The sequence below is a fragment of the Mizuhopecten yessoensis genome, unplaced genomic scaffold (genome assembly GCF_002113885.1).
Source record: "Mizuhopecten yessoensis strain PY_sf001 unplaced genomic scaffold, ASM211388v2 scaffold9023, whole genome shotgun sequence".
In the NCBI taxonomy this organism is placed as follows: Eukaryota; Metazoa; Mollusca; class Bivalvia; order Pectinida; family Pectinidae; genus Mizuhopecten; species Mizuhopecten yessoensis.
Window position 1 is genome coordinate 462,637 of NW_018407840.1, and position 14,536 is coordinate 477,172.

At 36.1% G+C, this 14,536-nt stretch overlaps 1 pseudogene; it reads right to left on the bottom strand.

Moving 5' to 3' along the window:
- Positions 1-224: 224 nt before the first annotated feature.
- On the bottom strand, positions 225-10,183 carry LOC110457089 (annotated as a pseudogene).
- Positions 10,184-14,536: the final 4,353 nt, after the last annotated feature.

Below are 14,536 nucleotides of genomic sequence, written 5' to 3' on the forward strand. Positions count from 1 at the left end.
ATTTTAACAAATATTTTTCATGTTTAGAAATGTGATACTGGAAAGCTTTTTTGTCTAGGTAATTTTATTTTTGTATCCTGCGTTCATGATGTCTTATCGTTTTATTTGATATTGGTTCAAATCAGTGACAGTTTGAATAGATCCGATAATGTTTCATTACTGTATGTAGCATAAAAACTGATTCAGAATCATATACCTTTGGTGAACCCTGTGTTTCCTGGCCTTTAATGCCAGAACCGATCTCCGACTTTCCAGTTTTTGAATTGATGTGCTATCATGCACGCAAATGTAGGACCAATATTCCCCCTCAGCGTGTTCCTCTGTAACAGCTCCAGGAAACAGCTCGATGTCATCCACATGGCTATAGAAACAGAAACAAGGGTATATTAAGAAGCATTATATATATAGATATTTTTTACAGACCTGCTTGCATGTACAACATATGTCATCCTCGATATCCAGGGGTTACGCCCACTTTCGCTTTATGCACTCCTGGAATATGTCATAGCTTAATCGATTGGTCTCAGGTAAAAACAAACTGACAGGTCGCTTGGGTGATACCTGTCCTTTGAAGATTACAGAAGTGCGACGCCCGACTTCAAAGCGAATAAGTTTTACCGTTACGCGACCGCGAGATTCTGTTGATGTACACCAAAGGGTCAAACTAGCATTCTCATCTCATCCACAAGGCGATGCACACCGAGCCTTCGATTTTGCTATGACATATTCCAGGGGTGCAGAGAGCGAAAGTGAGCGTAACATATGAACATATGTGCGCACAGCGAATAACTCTTTTAATTCTTGCATCACTTGTGTTTAAAATGTACGGTGTGTTCGTTTGTTTGTTTTCAATAAATAAACAGCCTTTAGCGCCAAAATTGCAGGGGAAGTCAGATACCAACCAGTTGTCCGGCTTTGAAAATTAAACGTTTAATACTTCTTGTCTCAAATAATATAAATAAACACAATTTATCGACGTTTTTAAGAGTACATAAAATACACGAGTTTAAGGGTCTCAATAGAGATACTTGCTGTCATACAATATTATAAATTATAGAATATATGCTTATAATTTTGTTATCTGATCAAATTGACGAAACGTGACTCGAACTTATTATTTTAGCAAATCTAAGCTAGTAAAAATAAAATCATGTAGGATGGTATTATATATTTTCCATGAAATGTAAAAATATCTAGAATAATATTCATCTTACAGATCACGCGTATTATTGGAAACGAGCATGAAATATCATATGAAAATCACAGTATTAGCCTGGTTCAGTATGACCCCTCTATTAAAACTTTGTATTGTCTTAGTAAGTAACACCCTTCAAAGAATTCAGTTTCTAAGACTTTGTAACGCTTAGCCGAATAAATCTTCGCGTCATTGACGACTGTTTTCAAATGTAAGATTTCTCTAACCTGTACATTTAGATAAAAGAGGATTTCATTACTTAATCTTCTTAATTTGCGGTATACGTTTGTAATATTTTTACATATTATACTTACATTTTTCGGGAAACAAGATGAAAGGAGTGCTCTTCACCGTATCTTTGTTAAGGGGCATTGAAAGTGACGGAAAATTACAGGGAAAGAGTAGGCAACTCTATCCATTTATTTTATATTTACTTGTAAGCAGTATTAAGTCGGTTGGCGTTGTCCAGGGAATGATCGACCAGTCCTCCTAGGCCTGTTCCGAAGTAAGTTGCTCGGTCGAGTTTACACCACTCCCTCCAATCGTTGTAACTCGGGATTCCATGGTCAAGCCCCCTCTGTATATTGAGTGCCATTAAATCGAAACTATGTTGTTCAAAATCCACAAAGAGCAGGTCCCGGATGGCTTTTTCAAAAATTCTATTGTGAACAAATATGACACAAGCAAGCATGATTAATTGTTTTATGCTCGAACCACACTTATTTGTTATTATTTGAAGAAAGAAAATATCATATGCAATTTTTTCTTTCCTTTTTCTTAAACAAATAAAATCAACATGCAATTTCTAAAGTAGTTACTATTAACTATTGTAGGTCGGTTTGATTTTTTTAACTTAGGGTATAAATACAACCGAACTTTCACAATGTGTCTACCTGTCTGTTCGTGCTGCAGGTTCTCTTGTCAACCAACGAAACATTCCAGGCTGGTTCTTATCATTGGGGTGTTGCACCATAGTCGGGGTGAAGAACGTACGTTCTAGGTTTGTGGTCTCTTTTTCTCCATCTGTATCCATTATGCTCTGAAAATGTGGTATTTGTGAATGTCCTAATCGGAAGGTAGCGGCGCCAAATGCGTTACTGGTCGCAGCGTTCACCGTGTCATCGTATACGTCGTCATGCCCAGTGCTTACTTTCAGGCCATATTCTGTCATCATTTCGTCATTTAACAGTATTGGTATACTCCCTATATGTTATTTGTTGCATAAAAGCGCCAATAATCTTCCTTGTTTCCTGGAAAATCTCATTGCCCCAATGTTGATTAATCTTACGTAGTTTATTTGCTATCCTGTTATGCTCTAGTAAGAAAGTGTTATGGGTGGCTGCCAGACTTGGAACTATATTGACTCGTAGATCGCCTGCAATCTAATAATTTTGTATGAACGTTTTGCTAAACAGCTTTACATGCATCATTTTTACTTTCTACACCAACTGTCCAATATAAATACCAACCTAGTCTGATCAGGAAATATACAAATATTTCAATTTAAATTTGTATCGATTATTTCCAAAATGGATTTCATTCATTCGTGCGTTTTCGCTAAGCCGGGAAATATCCGCAACTCTGGCCAAGGTAAATGCATCCAGGGTAAATAGACAAAAAGGACAACTGCTAACAGGGTCGATCAGAACTGATAAAGACTCCAAACTTGATGTGAAATTACGGCATCCATAGTCATTCATACATACTTAGACAAATGACTACACGCCCAAACAAACCTGCCTAGTTTAAATAATTTGATTATCTAGGTCACCTTGCTTATTATAGGCGTATGGACACTGAGATGGACGGGAAGAGGTTTTTCATTGCACTTTACCAAGTAGAAAAGATATAATCAGTATATGTTTGTTTAGTATTGTGGATCATACATGTATAACTCGAAATTCGAAAATGTGGGGAAAGTAGAAACAAACTCAGGTCGCAAGCAGCTTTCGTTTAAAAATTATTACCAACATTTTGCCATCCTCAATTTATATTCCAACACGCACACATACTGATGATTTCTAAATTAGAAACAGAACACTTATGACAAGTAGTTTGTATATTAAACCCTTGAATCACAAGTGTAAATATTACAGTCTGTTTTATAACTTGATATATAACATGGAAACACAACGGAGTCAATATTTGACTCGCACTAAGTCCGAGCCTCGAACTCATGATCTCCGTCACCAAATCGCTTAATTATATAAACATGTATTTACGTATGATTCACAATTACATGTGTATCAATAAATACATTTCCACACGTGTTTCATCTCAGTATGTTTTGATGATATAACGTCATGTCATGTCATGTGACATAATGCTGGTTTATTATTAACTTTATTGACGTTGACATTATGGGAGAAGCAGACCAAATGCGTGATACTGTGAAATAAGATATTTTCTTTCGTGAACTCCAATGTTCGTGGTTTCCCGAAAAACCACCATTTCGTGGGGAAATACGTACATGAATAAGCTGATTACGAGTAACCCCTCATTCGGAGAATCGCTTTATGGCAAACTTCTGCGAAGACCTATGAATTCGTGGATTTTCTTAATATTCGAATTTTTTTTTATATGTATGTGCGATTTACACTATTATACGATATAATATACGTATACACTTCCTTTCTTTGAGAAAATATTATTATGAAAGACGACTTGCCGCCGAACACTTTTTTTCTCACCACTAAAATTTACCTGCTAAGAAACAGTAAGGAAGCGCTGTCCCTTGCGGAGGAAGGGGCTTCTGGCATGGAGATTCCCCAGGAAGCAACTTAGTCTACCTGTAATTTAGATTGATATTTCAATTTCCATAATCAATCTTCTTGAATAATACATCTTATCCGCTTGTATATTATGGTAAGCTTTTCAACAGAATGAAATAAAGGTTATATCTTGTTAAAGGGTTATATCCTCAAATTGTCGCTTGGTTCTGTAGGCGTATTACATTTCCAAGAGCTTGTCAACATTTCACAAAATCAATATATAATCTACCCTAGTCATGCTGTACATTGCAAGTTAGAAGTGTTTATCATCAAATTTAGATACGTTCCCCGGCGGAATCGACTTTACTGGTAGTGCCTGATGTGATATATGTAAAATTATCCCATTTTTCAATTGATTGACATATCATATATTAAATACAGCATTATTTTCCTCTAAAATACCGTACAGGGGTTGTGAGAAGAGAGGACAACATATTGCATTCGCTGTCACAGTAGAAAAACGGATTTTCTGCTAGGCCAAAATTTCAGCTTAGCTTTCAAATGTCCTTTTATGACATCGTTGTACAAACACGTCAACATTTTATGCAAAGCCCCAATAAAGTTTTCTCAAGAATTCAGGCTAAATTGAAAGTTAATTCCAATCATTTCATTAAAACACCCAAATGCATTACATATTGAAATAAAAGTACCATCATATGTTTTTTTTAAATTGATAGGTATGGTTTAATGTGCTTCGACTTGTATTATGCAACCGTTTGCGATGCTCTTATTGATGTGTACAATTATAACGTGTTATGTATCATAACGATAAGTTGGATGGCGAGATAGCATGTCGAGCGCTCGAGATAATTAATGTTAAATACAATATTGTGCATGTCCTAAATGTTCCTCCGTAGTAATTATTGGTAAAATAAACAATGGGCAAATACATGACTGTGCAAACGTTTTTAAGTATCTAGTAATGTCCAGAAACTATGGACAAATATTCAGTATTGTTAAGAAACTGTGGGCAAATATATGACTGTGCAAAGGTGTTTAGGTATTTAGTATTGTCAAGAAACAATGGGCAAATATATGACTGTGCAAACGTTTTTAGGTATTCAGCATTGTCAAGACACAATGGGCAAATATATGACTGTGCAAAAGTGTCTAGGTATTCAGTATTGTCAAGACACAAAGGGCAAATACATGACTTTGCAAACGTTTTTAGGTATCCAGTATTGTCAAGACACAATGGGCAAATATATGACTGCAAAAGTGTCTAGGTATTCAGCATTGTCCAGAAACAATGAGCAAATATATGACTGTGCAAACGTTTTTAGGTATCTAGTATTGGCAAGACACAATGGGCAAATACATGACTGTGAAGAAGTGTTTAGGTTTTCAGTATTGTTAAAAAAACTGTGGGCAAATATATGACTGTGCAAAAGTGTTTAGGTATTCATTATTGTCAAGACACAATGGGCAAATATATGACTTTCGAAAGGGTCTAGGTATTTAGTATTGTTAAGAAACTGTGGGCAAATATATGACTGTGCAAAAGGGTCTAGGTATTTCGTATTGTTAGGAAACTGTGGGCAAATATATGACTGTTCCAAAGTGTTTAGGTATTCAGTATTGTCAAGAAACATTGGGCAAATATATGACTGTGCAAACGTTTTAAGGTATTCAGAATTGTCAAGACACAATGGGTAAATATATGACTGTTAAAAAGTGTCTAGGTATTCAGTATTTTTAAGAAACTGTGGGCAAATATATGACTGTGCAAAAGGGTCTAGGTATTTCGTATTGTTAGGAAACTGTGGGCAAATATATGACTGTTCCAGAGTGTTTAGGTATTCAGTATTGTCAAGAAACTGTGGGCAAATACATGACTGTTCCAAAATGTTTAGGTATTCAGTATTGTCCAGAAACAATGGGAAAATATATGACAGTGAAAAAGTGTTAAAATATTCAGTATTGTCCAGAAACATTGGGCAAATATATGACTGTGCAAACGTTTTAAGGTATTCAGAATTGTCAAGACACAATGGGTAAATATATGACTGTTAAAAAGTGTCTAGGTATTCAGTATTTTTAAGAAACTGTGGGCAAATATATGACTGTGCAAAAGGGTCTAGGTATGTAGTATTGTTAGGAAACTGTGGGCAAATATATGACTGTTCCAGAGTGTTTAGGTATTCAGTATTGTCAAGAAACTGTGGGCAAATACATGACTGTTCCAAAGGGTTTAGGTATTCAGTATTGTCCAGAAACAATGGGAAAATATATGACAGTGAAAAAGTGTTAAAATATTCAGTATTGTCCAGAAACATTGGGCAAATATATGACTGTGCAAACGTTTTAAGGTATTCAGAATTGTCAAGACACAATGGGTAAATATATGACTGTTAAAAAGTGGCTAGGTATTCAGTAATTTTAAGAAACTGTGGGCAAATATATGACTGTGCAAAGGTGTTTAGGTATTTAGTATTGTCAAGAAACAATGGGCAAATATATGACTGTGCAAACGTTTTTAGGTATCTAGTATTGGCAAGACACAATGGGCAAATACATGACTGTGAAGAAGTGTTTAGGTTTTCAGTATTGTTAAAAAAACTGTGGGCAAATATATGACTGTGCAAAAGTGTTTAGGTATTCAGTATTGTCAAGAAACTGTGGGCAAATACATGACTGTCCCAAAGTGTTTAGGTATTCAGTATTGTCCAGAAACAATGGGAAAATATATGACAGTGAAAAAGTGTTAAAATATTCAGTATTGTCCAGAAACATTGGGCAAATATATGACTGTTGAAAAGTGTCTAGGTATTCAGTATTGTTAAGAAACTGTGTGCAAATATATGACTGTGAAAAGGGTCAAGGTATGTAGTATTGTTAAGAAACTGTGGGCAAATAAATGACTGTGCAAAAGTGTCTAGGTATTCAGTATTGTTAAGAAAATGTGGGCAAATATATGACTGTGCAAAAGTGTTTAGGTATTCAGTTTTGTCAAGAAACTGTGGGCAAATATATGACTGTGAAAAATTGTTTAGGTATCCAGTACTGTCAATATTTTTTATTGACATGCCTTCTTCTGAACTGGAATTTCAATCACATTATGTATTCAAGATGGATGTCGTCAACAGTATAGTCATTCTACAAACCTTTTGTGCCTGTCCTCAGAAAGTTCATTCCCGCAAGTGTAGAATCGTAGATATTGAAGCATCAATGTATGATGTGAGTATATTTACTTGTTCCCTATATCCTGCAAGTCATAAACACTTAGATATTATTTCACTTCAGTGTAAGTAGCTATTAAAGATAAAATTTATACCGTTTTATATAATGTGCTTGAAATAATGTAAGGTATTTTGTTGTTGATTGGGAATATTGTTCATTCTGAAAAAAAGATATTTTTTTAAACTGTGTGATTACTAGACATAAGAGGATGAATTTCAAATATGATAAAACATGTTATAGTAATAAAGCCGTCATATTAATTGCGGTAGGCAACTGCTAGAGTTCTTATTTCCAGCAAGTTGGAATTTTAGAGGTTGCAAACACAACTTATTGTCCTTAATTGGCAATAAACATTTACATCGACACTCTACTTATGAATCTTTTGTATTCATATTGTCGTATTATTACAGAAAACCTAGATGTTCGCCTATTATGAATCTGAATGTAAACTTTATTCTTCTATAGTTTAATCTCTGATTTCGAGAATAAGTTTGAACCCAACCGAAACTCGATTGTTTGAACTATTACCTGTTTACGATAAATACCTATAAAGATATTGAGCAATTTTCCTCAGAACTCTCTGAGACCTTTCAGGAAAACATAAATTTCAATTAACAAATTTTAAGTAGACCACAAGTACATTATTGCATGTTCTGATTTTATCAGGTATCTGCAGTATTACAAGCATCCAAGATTACTTCATTTAGGGAATGATGTAAGTGCAATTTGACTTCAGTAATCTGGAAAGTAATTTGTGGTAGGCTATCTTCACCTTCCTGTAAGCGCTGAATAGCCAGATCATACCAAGTTATCCTCTAAATTGTGCCTTTAAAATAGATTAATTGTAACTTTATCCAACATTAAATTGTGTTGTAAGTACATCAAACTAAAATTATTATTACTAATACAAGGGCTACTTTGGTGCTACTTTCCGACTTCAATCTTTTTTCTAGTCTATAGAAAAGTTTGTCCTACGACATTTGAAAAGACAATGCTACAATAGGATAACATGTCCTGCAACACTGTTTTATACAGTATGAGGGGGAAGTCCTAGATTTGTATTCATGAAACCTGAGTTTGTCTTTTTATGTCATTAGTTAAAATATAAAAAGAAAGTATTTTTCCCCAATTTATGACGTCATTAATAAAACGGCCACAATTTTCTTCTGGGTAATCCCCTAGAACAGCTGAAATTACATACATAGAATGGAAGACGGGTATAGTTATTAGATAAGGTAATAGATTAATGGAGATAATCTCTTGAAGTTGTGTTCATCGATAATCCAACCTTGCAAAAATGTCAGTTGTTTTTTTAAAGATATGTAAATGTATAACATATATAACAAACCCACCTATAGTACAATCCGTCTCTGACCCGGGCGACGACCTAGATACACTCATGCAGTCGGTGTCTGTAAAATGAGGGTCGTCCGGGGGAATTGGTATGGGAAAACATTCCTCTGTTAATTAATAAAATTGGTAGCAAAATTAAACGCATGTATAAATATATAAAGAACCCATCAATATTTTTTATAGAATAAAAATATATATTTTAAGAAAAAGTTTTGTATTGAAAGTTAAGAAAATGTACGTATTTTCAGCCTAATTTAAAACAGCCTCTAATATTTACAATGGCAGGATTTTCTTAATGCTTAAAATATCAACTAGATGTATTTAAAAGATTGTTAGAGAGTAATTGATAACTTTATATGAGACACTTTTGATATAGTAAAATAACATAATGTAAATTACATCGATTCAGCCTGTAATAAACAGATGGAACACCTAACATTTACATGAATTATGGATTTGTTATAAGCAGAGAAAATTCATATAAATAGATACACACAACACTCTGAACTAAAAGTGACAACTGTGTTTTATTACTAGGCGCTGTTTACAAGCTAGCGGGTGATGCATTGTGTGTCATCCGTAACATTTTCCGTCGCTCGATTTGAAATGTCTTTCATCGAAGACTGAGTATAAAATATAACATATTGTATAGTTCTATGAGGTCTAAGAGTTTATCTACAAATAACATTCACATCTATCACTCAATCGTGAAATAAGTAAGACGATATGAACCCATACCTTACATAAGACGCTATGAACCCATACCTTACATTATTTCTTCCTAAACTTATGTAAATCTGGTTCCCGTTTTGAGTCAACATCGCATTAACAATTTCTTAATGGCAACATATAGTCTAGTAGGAAGGTAGGGTCCCCATGCACCCCAAGGAAATCAAATTTTATGTTCCCAATGCGAAATATTGTCCCATGGGGTCCATTGGCGGCCATCTTGGATTTCTTAGAAAATCAATAATTGGCATAACCTTTGAACCAGACATAAGACAGAGACAACTGAGACTACATTTTTATGTAAGTTGGGCATTGGGAGAGGAATAAAATGGTTCTTGTTATGGTCAGACTTATTTAAACAAATTGTGTTCATAAATAAGGGCAAAACAGAAAAATGTGTAGCTTATATTAAGTGCATGAGGATCGATTAACAGGTAATACTAACATTTTTGTCGTTTTATGTATATTAAGAGGGATTACGGAATTATGCTTCCTCCCAAAATATCTGGAACAAATAGAAATCAACAGGTATACACAACTAACATGTTTGTCTGCTTCATATTTCACAGGAAATCATTTCACCGCTTAAAAACTAATGCACATATTCTAACTGCATAATGAAATTGGTGGTGGTGTATGTAGATGGTATGATACATCTTTTGGCCAAGTGAACTGGTGTTAGGATGATGATCAGTTATAACTGAAACTTATATATGCATGTATTTATGGTTGTGGTAGCCCTAAGCATGCCAAAGTAAAAAAAAACACTGCAAAACTGATAATGGTGGTGGGTCACACGAATTGCTAAAGTATCCGTCTGTAACATGTATATTACACGCGAGTGGTATCCAGCATCTATAATTTATATCATTTAGTGCTATTACATGTAAGGGATTTGTCATTGAAAAGCTAGCTCAGCTCCATGGCATTCGTAACCGGCGTCTCTTGATGCCATATGATTCACACTACCGCATGGAGGATGTCTGTAATCGCATTCCGGAAAGTCTTGCTGATGCAGATTTAGACTCAATCGGCTACCATCGCGGCTGCTATCAAAACTTTACTAAAAACCCGGATCGTTCAAAGTGTACTGTACCACCGAACACATCTGAAGCATCTACGTCACACGTCTCGGAAGAAGCATCAACATCACGCTCCCGTCGCAAACGATCATCAGCCTTCTATGCAAGTAGTCAACTGTTCCTCCAGAATGTATATTTTGTGAAAAACTTGAAATAAAAAATTCTGGAAAGACTGAACGATGCATTAAGTTCCCAGTATTCAAGGACAAAGACAGAATTCTGAAGGAACCTACATGGAAACAGATTGAACCTCGAGCCTTAGAACTAAATCTGCATCATCTACATCGCATGGTTCAAAGAGAAAACCTGTTTGCAAGGGGATCCAATGACCTAGGACGTGGCAATGCTCCTCTATAGTATTATTCAGCGGGCGTTCACAGAGTCAAAGTCACTTCCATGGCCTCCGACAGCTGATGATCTAGATGTAAAGTCAACAGATGAACCCCTCCCACGTGACCTCTTGAAATTCCTGAATATTGTCATATCTGGGGATACAGACACAGAGAAGAGTGAGAAGATAAGACGTATTGTGTTCTATTGGCCAGGTATGATATTACCCATCTTGGTGTGTGTGCTGTTTTTTTGTTTTGTCAACCCTATAGTAAGCATGGTTATAGTTACTATTACAGGGCATATGCCGAGCTGTGACGGAGGGCGAATGGAAGTTACCGAGAAACATCCTCCTCTGTACTACCATACGGCATCTCTACCGTAATAAACAGCTCACCACTATCCTCAGTAGGCTTGGTCACTGTGAGACCTATGATTTCGGTTTGGAGCTTGATACAGCATTGGCTAAGGCCCTCGACGAGGTTTCCACCAATCTCACTCCTCAGATTATAATTGGTGAAGGCAACGACGTATTCCATCTGGAGTGGGAAAATATGAACAAAATAACAACGAATAAATATGGTTCAAACGAGGAAAATAGCACCGGGGGGATTATGATACAGGAGGTGAAACCTGACTTTGATGCCACTAACAAAGATCGAGCACTTCCCCTCTACGAGAGAAACAAGACACGCTCCCTGAAGGTGGATACACCTGAGACTCTAGCTCCTGTTCATATATATAGTCTGGTTGGTCCTAAATTTCCTGAAGGATCTGTATTTACTCCGCTCCTTGTAAACAATGGAGTGTACTTGAATTGCATCAAGGAGTATCGAGTCTGGATACCTGCTCGGGTAGTTGGAAGCAGCGGCGAGAAGCAACTTGTGCCAGGGTTTGGTGGCTTCATCTCAGCCACTGGCACCAAACCAACCAAGAAATCAACCATTGACTTTTTTTTATCCCTATAAACCACCCCTTCACTGACTACTCAGTCATCAAGGAGCTTCTGAAGCGGTCAGAGGATGCTACACATGAAGTTGGTCAGGAGTATGTCCTCAACACCTTTGCTCTTGGTGGCTGCATGAAAGCTCTCCCTCTCATTTGGAAATTCCCAGAGCAGTACAAGATGCATGTAGTCACACCAGGCGCGTTCCATACTGGGATGAACTACATGGGCATGGTGACAAATCACAAATGCAGCGGATCAGGCTACTCGGAAAACCATTTTGAATCTGGTCTCGTTACAAGTGGTTGCTTGGGTATTGTTCTGAAAGGAAAAGCATATTCCAAAGCCCTGTTTAGTCTCAAAACAGTCAGTGAAGCCATGGAGCGACTGTTGATAGAGAGATTTATTGGGGAGGAGAGAGTTGAGATCACCAACCCAGCGACCCTGCTTAATCTCGTCCAGACCTGTGACCAGGAGACACTTGTCAAGTGATGGATGACATCGAAACATTTACATGTCTCATGTATGGCCACGCTTGGGAGAAGACAGTGAATGGTGTGCACAGTACCATGCTGAAGAAGATGGTGGGGGAAGATGATCAGCTTACAACCAACTCTAAGGTGGACCTCTCCCGGCTTCCACCGTGCACGGACAACCTTCTCCCACACATCCAGCGTGTGCATCACTGACTTGCTACTTTGTTTTGGCACCCAAAGCCTTCTGATATTGGACAAGGCTGGGAGAAGACGGAGGAGGGTATCTTAGAGCCAGTGTGGTCGTGTGGCCCATTATACCAGCTTCTCTGATTGACCTGCTGGTGGAAACTGTTCATGAAGGTTGAGGACCACAACGGAGATGAGGATGAACAAGAGCTTGATTAAGATATGCTCTTAAGTGATGATTAATAGATCATGTAGTTGTGACTGCAAACAAAATATAACCGCTTCTGTATAGCACATCCTGTTTCACAATTTTGAACCACATAACATATTAACTAGCAATTATAATTCCTTACAGCATCAATAGACATTTTTTGTATATCTTTATGGTTTCAATATTCGTTGAAACTTAAAAATAATGATCTCATTCGTTTCGCTATGCTCAAATTACCCAAAAATAAGTGGTAAATTGTCTCTGTATCATGTCTGGTTCAAAAGTTATGCCAATTATTAATTTTCGAAAGAAATCCAAGATGGCCACCAAAATAGCCGCCAATGGACCCCATGGGACAATATTTCGCGTTGAGAACATAAAATTTCATTAACTAGATACCCTGCAGATTACAAAATTTTAGGTTAAAAAATATATCCTTGGGGTACATGGGGACCCCACCTTCCTACTCGACTAATATTGAACAAAGTCCTTTTGTAATTTTTATTTGATAAAGATCCACACAAAAGTACTGCAATACTGTGTATCTTCATAATGACCCATGCTGTATTTCGACATATTTAGTTATTGTAGTGTTACTATGTTATTATTGTAAATAATACGCTACTTAGACGAGGGGAAATAGTGGAACATTTTGTTATGCTACAATGTTTCACACCGACCAATTTAAACGTGATAGTTTGCAATTATTTTTCATACAATTTTCTTTTGTGCATTTTGGTAACTCAATAGTTACAATCTCAAAGGCTATCCAACGCAATGTGGAGTTTGAAGGTCTGCAACGGTGTTTTTTTATTAATATTATGGAAACGCAAATATGCACCAAAAGGTTAATATTTTCGGAGCAGTATCTATAAAGACTAAACGTTTCATAGGATCAAAATATTAAATCTATCAAAAGGCTGATCTCTGCTCTGTGATGGATTTAAAATGAAACAAGAAGGCGTAGTCTACAGGAAATTGACTTTTAAAAGCCTCCATACATACAATTTTTCCAAAAGATTATGGCATCAGTCAATAACATTGTGAGGGAACGATTTAAAAGTGTCGGAACAGGCAAATTATCCAAGGCCTCTGGGTATTTCAATCCAAGATCTTTCAATAACTACTTTCGCTACAGATCGAGGCATACATCACATTGAAATTATATTATAATAATAATAATCAGAAAACTAAAGTTTAAGAATGTCGGCGCTTTTGGAACGTTCAATACGTCCTAGGTGAATTATTTTGAGGCAAAAGGTCGTTATTATATGAGGTTATTTTATTTGTCGTCATAATAAAGGAAAAAGGTTTTGAGAGGTAATGATCAAAAAGTTATTTCCTTTTTTTCGTACAAGTGTTTAGCAAGATACATAGCAATGAATTGTCGACATTTGTGTTCTTATGAGGTCGTTTTCAATATACTTACCTGTGGACATTGGTGTCCGGATGAAGTCGTGGTCAGTGAACTGAACCCACCCCATAACCATAACTGTATTATCCGGAGAGAGTTTCGGCCCAGTGTTATCAAGAAACACATCGTTACTAACTTTACGCGCACTAGGAAGCGGAACATCTCCTACACCGAGCCTCCGTGGTGAATCGGAACCTTTGTATCACAGAAATAAACTGTTTCAGTCAACTAAATGTTGTTGTTTTTTCTGCATGTTTACAGTGTGATCGTCATTCAAGAATGCCACTGGATGCATCAAACATAGAAACAGTTGATAAGTTTATATTTAGTAATAGTATAGTTATATATTGATACATGGCGGTTATCTATCTATATAACCAAACAACATAGTATCAACATAACACGACTACTTTTTTAATTATGTAGTATGAAGAGACCACTTTTCAATAGTAACATAACGCGATAATCTAACATATTGGTGTAACCTTACTATATGGTACTAAGGTACATGTAACCCGACAGCATTTTATTTATTTAACAGAATTATATGATTTTAATTAGAATGCCAATTATCAATCGTTAATAAAAAAATAAAAAAATAGCTTACATTCATCAGATTGTTTTTAGTAATCATATAGATTATATGTATTAGGCACACTTCTT